Here is a 13628-nt window from a genome sequence, read left to right as displayed (position 1 = left end):
TCATTTTTCTCAACAGAAATACCTACCTTTTTTAGGTTTGCAAGTAGAAGAACATCATAACACATATAAAATGCTTAGCACAGCGTCTGGCACAGACTATGCCTTCAATAAATGTTAATTCTCTCTTTCTCTAAAACTGAAAAGGGCCAGGTGTTTGGAGGTCTGCATTTAGAAATGACTCCAATATCCTCGGCACATTCCATTTTCGTTGGCTTTGTTTTTGCTTTATGTTTTTGTTTTGGGTTCTTAAATTAGGATCCATGGACTCCCCCTCTCCAAGAATTCTATGCAAATATTTGCAACCATGCTCATTTTTGGGGAAAGTGGAATCAGATGTAACCAATTTTCAAAGGATTCTATGATTCACCGAGATTTTTAATCTTAATAGTTGTTTCTTAATAGTTCCAGGCAAAGAATATCTTTTTGCAAATCAAATTTGATTTTTAATGTACTAGAAGAACCAGTGAGCAAAGGAACTCTACAACGAATCTTTCTGTAAAGCAAATACTTGCCTCATAAACTGCATATTTAATCCAAGCTTTTCCAGTTTTTAAGAAAGATTTAGATTTTCAATATAAGGTTTGCTTAAAATAGGACTCCTAGTGATATTATATGCATAGCAGGAACTTCCACTAACAATTTACAATGTAGCCTGGGGTCAAGTTCAGGTATAATGTAAACTGAAAAAGAAAGAACTCCAAAAAGTCCCTGCTCTTAACTGGGCAGAATTTTAGTTATCCTCTGCTCCAAAGACCTCATTTTATGGATGAAGAAATTGAGGTTCTCAGAGGTTACATGACTTGCCCAAGGTCATTGCAATAGTTACCGACAATAACGAATAACAGCTGTAAAAATAATGACAGTGATTATGATGATGATGACAGCACTATGATCTGTTGAGCATTTACTTGAGCTAAGCCTTTTAAAGACTTTAACCTCATGTACTTCAGCTATAACCCTAGAGGAAGATTTTATTACCTCCACCCATCAGATGAAGAACTCTGCCCAGGGCTCCACAGCCAGTAAATGGACAACTCAGAACTCGAACCAATTCACAACTCAGAATCTGTTTTAGCTGGAAAGACTGTGTTTTTAGCTGCTTCCCAGAATAGAACAGAACAGAGAGTCTTGAAGTAGACTGGTCTTGAAGTAGAAACAAGAGTTTAGTTAGGAAAGATGTTATCTACAACACTCAAGGTATATTCATGTATTTGAATGGGTTTTTAAAAAATACATTATTAGACAGTTCTTGATAATGCTACACCCTCACAGATACACACTTGGAATACACCAGGAGTATAATCTCCAGAATAAATCCAGGTCAACTGCTTGCAATATCATCCTTAGACACAACCCTCTCTGACCAGGCCTCTCCCCAGACTGTAGACCAAGGGGATTGGTCCACATGGTGTCTACCCTCTCCTCCCCCCACTTCTAAGCCACATTCTGGGTATCTGGGATTCCATATGTTCATCCTCAAATGGCCCTGGAACTACTTCCAGGACCTACATAAGTTTCTTCTAGACCTCTCTCCCTTGAGGCAGATAATACCTATGTGGGACCAGAATGGCTGTTTTCCATAGGTAGAGCTTGGCAGCCGGGATTGGGGGTCCATACTCCTACAGTATAGGACTGGGCAAGGATGAAAAAAAAAAAGAGGGTGGGACAGGAGCCACTTTGTGCTTCCCTGTTCTGGCACAGAACTCTGACATGTCTGGGAATTCTAAAATAAAACCTGGCCTTCTCAGGTTTTTATGAATATATATTTGTCAGGATAAAGGGATGAAATACACTTTGTTTAGCAGCTTAGTGCCTTGATTTTTAAACTTTATAATAGTTTATAATAGGTAAACATGGGCATCAATTTTTATCCTTGTCTCGGACCTTGCATACAATGGGACAGGACAGGGCAGGCCTGCCTGCTTTTCTACTTGCCAGTGCTGTTCTTTCTCAGCCTTCCTGGTCCTTGGATCCCTTTGATATGGCTCCATATCTGCTTTGGTACCTATTTTCCTCATTCTACTTTTACTGATGACTTGGTATGAAATCCATCTATCCAAACATCATCTGACATTTAATGATGGCTGATTATAAGCCACACACTGTACTAGGTGCTATGCATGTAACAATGGACGAGAAACCCTCAGTTAGTCCCTGCCATTGTGGAGCTAACTGCCTGTGACAGGTCCACTTGAAAATAGAGGCATTTAAAAGAGAGCACGACAAGTGTGATGATAGGAGTAATACTGGCTATACTAAGGGAGCTCTTTCATGGGTGTCCAGTTAGGTTTTTTTGAAAAAGTAAGGGATTAAACTGAAAACCTGGAGTAGGATTCAGCTAGGCAAAAGGTAAGAATGAAGTAGAAGAGGAGGAGCTGGTTCCATGTATGTTTTAAGTAGAGGGAAGTACACATGAGGCCAGGCCTTCAGCTAGAGCAGGCATGGTGCCCTGAACTGAAAGAATTTCAGTCTTGACCAATGTATGTCTCTGGGGTGAGAAATGTTCCTGGAGAGGTAAACTTGAACAAGACCAATGCAGGTCTTATAAGTCATGTTAATGTGCTCAGACTTGACCTAAAGTTGAAGGGGAGTCAAGGGAAGATTTTAAACAAGGGCCTGACATGATGAGACTTGTTAGGAACATCTGTGGTTGAAACATGGGTTACGTGTATGTGCAAGAGGAGCTGGTGGAGAAAGGGTGGGAGGGAGGAGCAGGGCTGATGGTGCTGAGTCCAAGTAGGAGGCATTATAGCAACCCAGGTGAGAGATTATCTTAGCATAAATTGAGGGTTAGGCTGCAGTGAGAAGATTGGCCAAAGGGGTAGAATCAATAGGACACAATAAATGTTTGGACATGGGGCTAACATCCAATGCACTAAATAAAGCAAAGCTCCCAACCTGGGTAGATGGAGGGATCAGTCACAGAGAAGGAAAGCAGATGGAGGTGAAAGCTTGAAGGGAAACTTGGTTTCTGAGCGATGACCTCAGCACCACTCCAACTCAATGGCTTTTTTTTTTAATTTTTTTTTAGCGTTTATTTATTTTTGAGACAGAGAGAGACAGAGCATGAACGGGGGAGGGTCAGAGAGAGGGAGACACAGAATCTGAAACAGGCTCCAGTCTCTGAGCTGTCAGCACTGAGCCCGACGCGGGGCTCAAACTCACGGACCGCGAGATCATGACCTGAGCCGAAGTCGGCCGCTTAACCGACTGAGCCATCTAGGCGCCCCTCCAACTCAATGGCTTTTGATTTTCATCTTTCTACGCCACACACTAGGACTGAGAGTCCAGGGACTAAGTGCTAGACTTTGGGGGCCTCCTCTTCCCACTGTGCCCTGCTTGTTTTCTACCATCAGGAGGAAGGGTGGATAAGCAATAGCCATGAAAAGGGGAATCCTTAGATGAGGCTCTCATTTTTCATTCATCTGTAAAATACCATCATTTGTTTAAAACACTTTGCTATCATAAAAGTTACCAGGACTATTCAATAAATGACAATGGGTCAGAATTTTCAGTTATATTTGATTTTGGGGTATCTCAAATACTACAGCAAAGTTCAGATTTAGTCATTACGGCAAAATTTGCTCTCAGGTATTTGATGTCAACCTAATAAATGTTGATCCTTTAAAGACGAAGAAAGTTATGTAGAGAATGGCTAGTACATATCCCTCCCTACCATCTTCTCAGACTTTACACACGCATTTCATAGTACATCGATTACAGAAATCAATCCTTATCCATATATCTGAGTTAAAGTCTCTTCTGAATCTCTAAGAATTTCACATGGGCTATTAATACCAGAAGGAACATTTTAAGTAATAGCACTTAGTTTTGGATAAAAGGAATCATGTAATTTTTATTTTTTATTTTGCCATACTATACATCAACTGATATGCTATCGATCCTTTATGGAATTAGCAGCAACCAGGAAAAAGTAAAAACAAAAACAAACAAGCAAACAAACAAACAAAAAGACGCTGAAGGATGGGTTCAGTTTTTGAAAACAAACTTTTCAAAAGTAAATGTGTCATTTTTCTCAGTTTTGATGAACATTGTCTGCATTATTTATTAGCTGTATTATATGCAGTACAGTTGGGTCTTTAAAAAATAATATAAAATTTAGGTGAAAAGCCAAATTTAAGAAAGTTACTTTTGAACTTCTTAACAATTGTTCTATGTGAATTTTTAAAGTTAAAAAAATAGAAATCGATGCTATGTGAGGAAAAAAAGAAAAGTGGATGATAAAGCTTTCAAGGGCTCTATCAATATTTTAAGCAAGCTTAGAGGAAAAAGTCAAGTTGTTGCATCAGCATTACCAAGGTTACTCATATCTAATGCCTGTGCGGCTTTGGATAAAATTCTTTATTTCTTTATATCTTTGTTTTTTTCATAAATAAAAGAAGCAGAATCAAAGAGAATTCACCAAAATGCCATAGGAAATAAGGCTTATAGCGAGTTTTGACATTTGCCTGATAAAAAGTATAGTATTATTAGATCTGTCTTACTTTATCTTTACACAGACCCGTATACCTGTGAACCAAAAGGAATGATTTTTTAAAATCACTTCTTTACTATGATGATCTTTAAGACTGATAACAAAATCTTTCCCTAGGAAGAATGGGCAAGTAAAACTTAACACAATGAGAATGCCTCAGTAGAAGTACTACTCATGCCTAGATTAAGGGGTTTGAATCCTACATGTGAACTGCATTTTGCAGTGGGGGAAACATATCTAAACCACCATCTATCCAGGGAACAACAGAACTGCATGATTCTGTGGATAAAATACAGACCAGAACTGATATGAATCAGACAGGCAGCACTGTCCTACTCAGAACACTGTACAATAAAATAAACTTTTCTGTTTATCCTTCTCAAAATTGTTAGGAGTTCTCTTAATGCAAACAGCAAAGTAGAAAGTCCATGGAAGTGGAATCTAAACTATTTCTGTTTGGCTCTGAGCAAGGTATTTATCTGTTACATCCTGAACAAGGAGCAGAGTGGACTAAAAAATATCCCCGAGTAAACAATGGTGAAATCTGCCGGGTAACCACAAAAATAATGACTGTTGAAACACTCACATTATAGTCAAATTAATTGTAGCTCCTTACAGGAAAAGACCATTAAAAGCCACAAAGCCTATAAACAAACTAGATGGAAGTGACGTTAAAAGAGCCTAATCCAATGTCACACTTGCACACAGAGGAAACTGTATTCTTCACATGGCATAAATCATTAACATAAGTACAGAAACAATGGTGGACCACTTAACATCTTCCCTCGTGGTTCAGAAGAGTCCTGTGAAAGGGACTGTGAAGACGCCAGGTTGAGGAGGCAAGGCTAATGAGAAAGAAGTGGGTTTGCTTGCTGCTTCTCTTGCTGTCTGCCTCCTTCCTTCTTGAATTTCTCTTTAGCCCTGCCTCCTGAGATATGTCTCTCCAGGTCCTCCTCTGCCCTCTCTGACCAAGTTGCTCTGTCCCTGTAAGGCCTGCTCTTCCTCTTCTGTGTATGTTGATGTTTGGGTTTCATCACTGGTTTTCTGTCGGTGGTCCTCTACACGCTCTCCCTGGATGACCCCTGCTTCTCAGGGCATTGTCTCTGCAAAGGACTGCTACGCAGAGCCCGGCTTCTGCCCCAAGCTTCAGCTTTGTATATCCTGGTTGCCAGCTGGATGCCCCATAACCATGTCTAGAACCAAACTTATTTGGGCTGAAAGATTTTACTCTGAAATGTGAGAGAATGAAGTTACTCATCCTAAAGGAATATCCTGAGATAATAAAAGATATATTTAGAAGAGGAAGAGAGCCAGTGCCAAAGACTGAGAAAGAAAGAACATTAACCATACTTCTTATAAATATTCAGTGTACAAGAATTACATATTTTAACAATATTTTTAACCATCTGAGTACAATTAAATTTAACATTATTTGAACTTCAGGTTCAAATGAAGGGTGGCCCTTTGTTCTGTTAGATTTGTTTTTGCCCCTCACCAAATGTTACAACCAGACTGAGAAACAGAAGTAGGAATGCTGTTTATTTGGAATTCTCCTTGGCCTCTAAGCATTGCTCTTTTCCCTTGCAAAGTGGAGAAGCTTTCAAAGGCCACTCTGAGTGAAGCTCCATGTGGGGGCTGATTCCACCCCCTGTTCACTGCAGAATGCTCAACTCAGAGGATGAATATGGGGGTGGGGGAAGGAAAGCAAAAGGGAGGAAAGAACAAACAATTAACATATTTCTCTCTCGACTAAAATTTGTATGTAAAGAAGAAGTGGTGGGGCACCTGGGTGGCTCAGTCGGTCTAGCGTCCCACTTCAGCTCCGGGCATGATCTCGCGGTTTGTGAGTTCAAGCCCCACGAACCCTGCATGGGGCTCTGTGCTGACAGCTCGGAGCCTGGAGCCTGCTTCAGATTCTGTGTCTCCCTCTCTCTCTGCCCCTCCCCAGCTTGTGCTCTGTCTTTCAAAAATGAATAAATGTTAAAAAAATTAAAAAAAAAAAGTGGTAACTAATTATGCCAAAACGTTTTGGTGTTATCAGAAAAGTCTTTTAAAGGAGAGGTGCCCATGCTTTTAGATTATGTTCTCACCTAATGCTAATACAATACCCACAAAATATTTGAAAAATTTAAAGTTCTAGAAGATCTTAGTTGAAAACCTGTTAGAATTTATCCATGGGTTCATTTTTTAAAGCAAAAGTGAAAGAAATTTAAATTCTAACATGTTTTCAGAAAAAGTTGAAATTGATTCTTCCCTTAGACAACTCTTCCAGTATTCTTTAAATTAAATGATGGCAACTACCATAACACAGGCCTCCTACCTTTCCTTTTTTTCTCACAGCCACACAGCCACACAAACACCAGGTCCGACATATTTAATCTTCCAATATGTCTCAGATTCATCCCTGTGACTGACCACTGCCCTACTTCAGATCCTCATCTTTTCCCATCATTACTGGTCTCCTTCACTCCACATTTATTCTCCTTGGCTCCACCTCTAAGGCTGCTGCTAGAACAAATTGCCAAAAATCTAAACTGATCCACACAAATCTTCCACTTAAATCCTTTTTTTTGTTTTCATTCTATTTCATTTCATCTACTCAAAAAACCTCTGCTGAGGAGCAGGACCTGTGTGTCAGATAAATGTACAATGTTGGGAACATGGAATGAACAAGACCAGCAGGGTCTCCATGCCCATGGAACTTTGCCTTCACCATCAAACTTACACTCATGTGGCTAACATGGCCTTCCAAGATGAGACCCCCTAACTACCATGTGAGTTTCTCTTCTCACCATCCCTGTTTCAAACACTGCATTAGCAACACACATCTGTTTATAGCTACCTGTATATGTCATGCAATTTCTCACCTCTGATTTTTCTCCTACTGACCCTTTTCTCTCCTCCCCCACTTCATCTGCCTATTTCTATGCATTTTTTTTTAAGAGAGGAAGCCTCTCTTTGACTAACTCAGACTGGGTAAAGTATTCCTCCACTGTGTTCCCATCATATCTACATTCCATATCACCATACCTAATACACTTTATTCTAAATATTCTAAATATCTAAATATTATACACACACACACACACACATACACACACACTTTATTTTAGGTATGTCTAGTTACACACACATACACACACACTTTATTTTAGGTATGTCTAGTTCTAGGCAAATATTTATTTAACAACTACCAAACATAATGACTCAAATATTCTATAACAATTTTAGAGAAAATTGGTGGCAAAGAGATGCTGTGATTACACTGAGTTATAATTCAGGGGAGAGGGCAGGAGGCAGGAGATGTTTGGATCCCAGTTCTAATTCCATATCCATGATGGGCTTAAAAATTCAGGCAGTTCAACAAATATAGAGTAAGTTCAACTGATTGTCTTGTTCTAGTAATCTCTGCTCACTAGTATGTTTGCCTTCCTGATTGAGGTATTAATAATTAAGTGTGTTGTGATAAAGCCTGGTCCTTTTGCTAGTGGAGAGGGTTTGAGGAAAAGCTCTTAACAGATGGCTTCAAGCATTCTTCATATGAGAATATAGAATCCAGGAGAAAACTGTATATAAAAATACACTGAGGCAGTAGAGAGTAATCATTACCTACAACGATTACCTACAAATGACATGGAGGAGAAGCCCTATAACATTGGGTTACTAGCGTAAAACCTAAGACTTTCTTTGAGGCCTTCAGAATACTCCATGAGACAAAAAGCAGACTATGCAGGCCCAGTTGGATTGAAGAGATCCTGTTTTTTAAGGTCAGTATTAGTGGGGAAGTAAGCCAAAGCTGCCTTCTCAGATGAGATCTTGGAATAATTTCTTTTTTCCATTTTAAGCTACTTCTGGTTCTCATTAGAGTAGGTAATATAAAGTTGATTATATATCAGATATAAAAAATCTCATACTGAAACAAAGTTTCCCTAATAACAAGTGCCAAAAGTATACATGTACATCCTTTCCATCTGTAAGACAATTTACTATAATTCTCTAATTATGCAGAGCTGGTATCTTCTTTAAATAGAAACTTTGTCTGTGTATATCAGTATATTTCTAGTAGAAAATGTGGCAACTAGACCTGTGCTCTTTTATAACTACTGATCTTGAGGGAAAAAATCAGGTTAATTTAAGGGTTTATTAAAACCTTGTAAGTTGTATAACTTCTTACTAGAAAAAAACAATAATTGCTTTTTAACAAAAGTTTGGATCATTATGTTTCAGTGTTTTTAGTAAATTACTAAGATGAATACTATTCTGCCCACAGTAAGATAAAACAATGAATAAAATAATTGCTTTTTGGGCTGTAGTGACTGTCTTTGTTTAAGAAACAAACAAAATGCACACGCACTCACACATGCACGTGCACACAACACACACACACACACACACACACACACACACACACACACACACCAAATAATTGGTGGCCGTGAACAGATGTTAGTATGCTTCTGTGAGTTTCTTGGGTTGATTTTGTAACCCTGATAATGTTTTTAAACTGATATATGTCTATTAAGAAATTATTAATTTTTGGGGGGCGACTAGATGGTTCAGTTGGTTAAGTGTCCAACTTTGGCTCTGGTCATGATCTCGTGGTTTGTGAGTTCGAGCCCCGCATCCAGCTCTGTGCTGACAGCTCAGACCCTGGAGCCTGCTTTGGTTTCTGTGTTTTCCTCTCTCTGTGCTCCTGCTCCACTTTGTGCATTCTCTCTTCCTCTCAAAAATGAATAAACATTAAAACATTAAAAAAATAAATTATTAATTTTTTTCTGTTTTGACAATTACTCATTATTTAATTACATGTTTATATGGTATTGTTGTTGGCTAGATACCTTAGACATTACTTTCTTTAACTAGTTACAGTACTCTGAATATGGGATGTGTGTGTGTGCGTGTGCGTGTGTGCATGTGTGTGTCTGTGTATGCGTCCATATGTACATGGATAAAACTCTTCATACATGTTCATATTTATGTGTTGTACATTTAAGTATCATAGACTCACTTATTAGTTCAAATACATTCATGCATTCATTCAAATATTTCTTATGCATCTATCATGAGCCAGGCCCTGTGTTTATCCTGAGTGAGACATGATCCTTGTTCTCCAGAATCTACTAGGGAAAACAAAAGAAACATATGGGACAAAGGTAGTGAATAGTTCTATACAAGGTAATGTGTAACTCTCCTTTCTGAGTACATACTACAATTTAAACCATATATTAAAACTGTAACAGGTATACACAAAGCAAACTGTCATAGTATAGTCATCTTGCCTTCTCAAATCAAAATCATCAGAGGGTATGTGTCAGTGTCTGTCCATATGAGTAGTCACACTGAGACCATTATGAGGCATAAAAAGAAAATAATTTTATGCTACCAGATAACTTACTCATCTATATATTCAGAGTTGCTTTGCCCAGATGCTGAGAACTATTTAGGGTCAACTCAAGTCATTAGTATTATTAATTTCCAATCAAGACAGTTCAGAATTTACTAACCCATGTACTTAGTGGGAAGTAGTTCTTTTACCTTTCAAAGTCACTAGACCGTGTTCCTGAAGGCTGAAAGTCACATTGGCCTTTCATTGTTTGTTCAGCAAATCAGAGTTAATGACATTTACAATGCTAATGCACTTTGCTCCAAAGTATGTTAACTCCAGGTTTGGCACAGTTTCTCCTACCTGAGAAAAGCTTATTTGACTTCTCGCATGAAACTTTAACCAGAACTAATGATCTGAATAAGAACATTCCCTTACTCACTCGTATATCCACAATCACATGTACATATTAAATCTAGAAATGTATGAAATTCTGTAATTAACTATTCCATTTGAGAATCAGGATTAATGTGCAAGACAAATTAAGGTATGTATTATTAATTTATCCCCACATACACATTAGATTACCTGACAAATCTGGGCACAGTAGTGGGAGACTACTTCCCAGTCGTTATGGTTGACATAGCTTATGTGACAACGACCTCTTATGTTACACTTTTAGAATCAGACTCATAGGAAAATATGTATTTTGGTAGAAATTATTTCCTAGATAATTTGGAGAACTGCAAATAACTGTACTTTTCTGTATACCAAATTTCAAGCAGCTAAAGCTTTGCTTCTTTAATGTTCTTTTAATCACAATTATTAGCATATGTTGACTGTTATTGGCTTACTGGTATGAAATGAAAAAACAAGAATTCCAAACTCAGTTTACTTTATTAGTGAGCATGGAATGACCTCAAACCAAAGTCAGATAAAAAATCCCATTGGCTTGCTTAAAGTGTAACTGGTAGAGTTTAAAATATCTGCTAATTATTAACTGTGTTAATCTGTTGCTTGACCAGGCAAGAATGAATATACACACACAGAGATAGATATTCAGGTGACAGTTAAGGTGCTCATATCTCATATTATGAATTTTATAACACTTATAAGCTTGTGTACAATAGTCTACATAATTTGAATAATATTTTATCTTCAAGTCCAAAAAATGTATAAATTTGGTTTGACAGTTAAACTCAATGCAATAGGATTTGATATGTGCTTAAAAAATAATAACCAACAATTTTGAACAATTTTCTGTGCAGTGGGTGTTATGCTAAATAATTTCTATGCATTACATAATTTAATTTTCATTAGAAACCTGTGAGGTGTACTCTAATTTTCATGTCACAGAGAAGATTGAGTAATTTTAGAGAGTTAAGTAATTTTCCCACTTATTGTTAATAAGCGACAAAACTTAGATTGAAACCAAACTTCAGTGACTCCAGAGCCAAACTCCAGCTCATATATGGTCTGCTATAGATTAGAAATTGGAAGGCCTGGAATGAAGTCTCAGTGGCAATCAATTTTCTAATATATAAAATAGAGCCAATAATATATCCCAACCATCCCTCCAGAGTTACCATGAGGATTCAAGAGATAATGTAGGCAAGAAAACTGTAGAGTGCTCTACAAATAACACTTTATTACATTGTAATATCTTAACATTTTACAATCCCCAAGGCATTTTGTGGGGCCAAACGATGACATTAAACCAAATATTTCACTCGAGAAAGAGACTTTAGGAAGCCACCAGAGCAATTTTTTACTGTAGCAGCTTTTAAGTATGTTGCCCAGGGTGGCACAGGGCATTCAGAAAAAACATTCACCCTTTGTGGGTACCATGATAAATGAAAGGGGGGGGGGTCAGTTCTGAGGGCTGAATGTTTTTATTCTCCAAAAATTCATATGTTGAAGACCTAACCTTCAAAGTGAATATAGATTGGAGGTAGGGCATGATAGTTACAGTGATTGTTAAATAAGGTCATAAGGGTGGGGCCCTAATCCAATAGGGCTGATAACCTTACAAGAAGGGGAAGAGATACCAGAGTACTCTCTCTCTCTGCCATGTGAGGACACAGAGAGGAGGCAACTACCTACAAACCAGGAAGAAAGTTCTCAACAGAAACTGAATTGGCAAGAACCTTTATATTGGACTTCCCAGTCTCCAGAACTGAGAGAAATAAATATTTGTTGTTTAGGGGACCTGGTCTATGATATTTTGCTATGGCAGCCCAAGCTAACCAGTATAACCAGTATCATGTTCACCCCTCATGTTACCAATGCCACCAAAAAGCAGGGCCATCTGAGACCTGTCCAGCTGCCAGCTGGATGGCAGTGTGGCCTGTTAGATCACATGAGGGGCTGAAAACCTACAGTTAGGACCCATGGAATGTAAAAATGTCCTAGGCAGGCTTAGCATAAATGGGGCTCAGTATAAACTTCTTTGCCTAGAATAAAACTGTCCAAGTTCAGCAGATTATACTAAATATCCTCAGGAAAACAATCAAACCAAACCAGTAGAAAAATGAAAAAATTTCCAAAGATGCAGTCCCATGTCTGTAAATATAAATTATTGCCAAAAGCTTGAAACTGACTCCATGAAAAGAGTAAACAGTGGAAAAATTCTGATGAACAAAATTACAACTGAGCAAACAAAGGAATTTCTACATTAAAAATAACTAGCATAGTTCACTTTGCATCTTCCCCTTTTCACCAGAGCACAGCTACTTCTAAATTAATCTACCAGTTTCCTCAGCTAGAAGGGTAGTGAGCTGAAGCCATTAAATATAAAAACAAGTACACATTGAATTATTACTTCTGCAGCTTATTTTCCTTAGGATGATATAAACCTCATTTCTTGGGAGTTGTGTTTTAGTTTACAAGAAGATAGGCAAGTTTTCAAATGTAAACACAGCTTCCCAGGAGGATCTATCCTAAAATCTGAGTAATGCATAGTTGAGAAAATGTTTCCACTTACCTTCTCCTTTCACACTAATCACCTTCCAGATGATTTAAAGAAAATATCATTTGGTGAGCATTCATTCCATGTGAGGCACTATTCCAGGTGCTTAAGGAAGGCTCTGCTAGTTTTCTTGCTACTCTCCATGATACCTGAAGTATTAGTTTAGCAAACTGCTTCCCAGATAAAGAAAACACTTCCCAGGTTCCCTTGCAGCTAGCTGGGTCACATGACTAAGTTCTGGCCAATGAGATAGGAGTTGAAGTGATAACTTCCGGGTCATTCCCTTAGAAAGAAAGGTGTGTTTCCTCTAGCTTTCCTCCCTCTGGTGGCCTGGAATGTGGAAGTGGTGGTGACTTGAGCATGCAATAAAAGGAATGCAGACCAGAGACGGCTAAGCAACAGGATGGAGGCTTCCCCAAAAGCCTTTATACCATTTCTGGGTTGTTAGATGAGGCAGAAACAAGCATCTGCCTTGTGAAAACCACTGTGTCCTTGGGCTGTTGTTACAGCAATCTATCCTGTATTTTCATTAATAGAGGACTGCATATATCTTGTGAGGTACGACTATCCCAGTTTTAACAGGGAATTAAGGTTTAGAGGGATTGAAGAACTTTTTTATAATCACACAGGTGGTAAGTGGTAAGGCTGAGATTTTAATCAAGTGCCTTTCCATTAGTTCTTTTTTATACTAATAGAGAGAAAATTACTAATTTATAGAAAATTAGTGTTGTGCAGCTTTCGAATCCCTGATCTATTAATCTGATAGGATTATAAAAAGGTTTCGGTTTCCTTGAATTAGAATCAGTGCTACAAACCCCTTTATTTCTAATAAAGTGTCTGAC

At 38.2% G+C, this 13628-nt stretch overlaps 1 protein-coding gene across 8 annotated transcripts in view; it reads right to left on the bottom strand.

Moving 5' to 3' along the window:
* ZNF385B (zinc finger protein 385B) overlaps positions 1-13628 on the bottom strand; it is a 413030-nt gene that overhangs the window by 108853 nt on the left and 290549 nt on the right. The window contains exon 1 of one of the 8 annotated variants that reach the window (XM_047869632.1): positions 12802-12891. The exons of the other annotated variants lie outside the window; for them this stretch is intronic. The gene's annotated coding sequence lies outside the window, so the exon portion shown is untranslated. Of the gene's footprint in view, positions 1-12801; positions 12892-13628 lie in introns of those variants that run through there. 8 annotated transcript variants of the gene reach the window in all.

Source organism: Prionailurus viverrinus, chromosome C1, assembly GCF_022837055.1.
Source record: "Prionailurus viverrinus isolate Anna chromosome C1, UM_Priviv_1.0, whole genome shotgun sequence".
Classification (NCBI taxonomy): Eukaryota; Metazoa; Chordata; class Mammalia; order Carnivora; family Felidae; genus Prionailurus; species Prionailurus viverrinus.
Note: the sequence above shows the minus strand (reverse complement) of the source record. Positions and strands in the feature narration are given on the sequence as shown.